Source organism: Physeter macrocephalus, chromosome 21 (genome assembly GCF_002837175.3).
Source record: "Physeter macrocephalus isolate SW-GA chromosome 21, ASM283717v5, whole genome shotgun sequence".
Lineage (NCBI taxonomy): Eukaryota > Metazoa > Chordata > Mammalia > Artiodactyla > Physeteridae > Physeter > Physeter macrocephalus.
In genome coordinates, this window is record NC_041234.1 from 88,478,484 (window position 1) to 88,479,571 (window position 1,088).

The window sequence follows — 1,088 nt, forward strand, 5'->3', positions numbered from 1 at the left end:
TTTAACTTTCATTAGGTCCCATTTGTTTATTTTTGTTTTTATTTCCATTACTCTAGGAGGTGGATCAAAAAAGATCTTGCTGTGATTTATGTCAGAAAGTGTTCTTCCTATGTTTTCCTATAAGAGTTTTATAGTGTCCGGTCTTAAATTTAGGTCTTGAAAACACTTTGAGTTTATTTTTGTGTATGGTATTAGGGAGTGTTCTAATTTCATTCTTTTACATGTAGCTGTCCAGTTTTCCCAGCACCACTTATTGAAGACACAGTCTTTTCTCCACTGTATATCTTTGCCTCCTTTGTCATAGATTAGTTGACCATAGGTGTGTGGGTTTACCTCTGGGCTTTCTATCTTGTTCCATTGATCTGTCTTTCTGTTTTTGTGCCAGTACCATATTGTTCTGATTACTTTGGCTTTGTAGTATAGTCTGAAGTTAGGGAGTCTGAGTCCTCCAGCTCCGATTTTTTCCTTCAAGACCGCTTTGGCTATATTTTGTCATATACTGCTTTGGAGTCTTTTGTGCCTCCATACACATTTTAACATGATATGTTCTAGTTCCATAAAAAATGCCATTGGTAATTTGATAGGGATTGCATTGAATCTGTAGATTGCTTTGGGTAGTATAGTCATTTTCACAATATTGATTCTTCGAATCCAAGAGCATGGTATATCTCTCCATCTGTTGGTATCATCTTTAATTTCTTTCATCAGTGCCTTATAGTTTTCTGCAGAGAGGTCTTTTGTCTCCCTAGGTAGGTCTATTCCTAGGTATTTTATTCTTTTTGTGGTAAGGGTAAATGGGAGTGTTTCCATAATTTCTCCTTCAGATTTTTCATCATTCCAATTTGTATTCCTTTTATTTCTTTTTCTTTTCTGATTGCCATGGCTAGGACTTCCAAAACTATATTGAGTAATAGTGGTGAGAGTGGACATCCTTGTCTCGTGCCTATCTTAGAGGAAATGCTTTCAATTTTTCACCATTGAGAATGATGTTTGCTGTGGGTTTGTCATATATGGCCTTTATTATGTTGAGGCAGGTTCCCTCTGTGCCCACTTTCTGGAGAGTTTTTATCATAAATGGGTGTTGAATT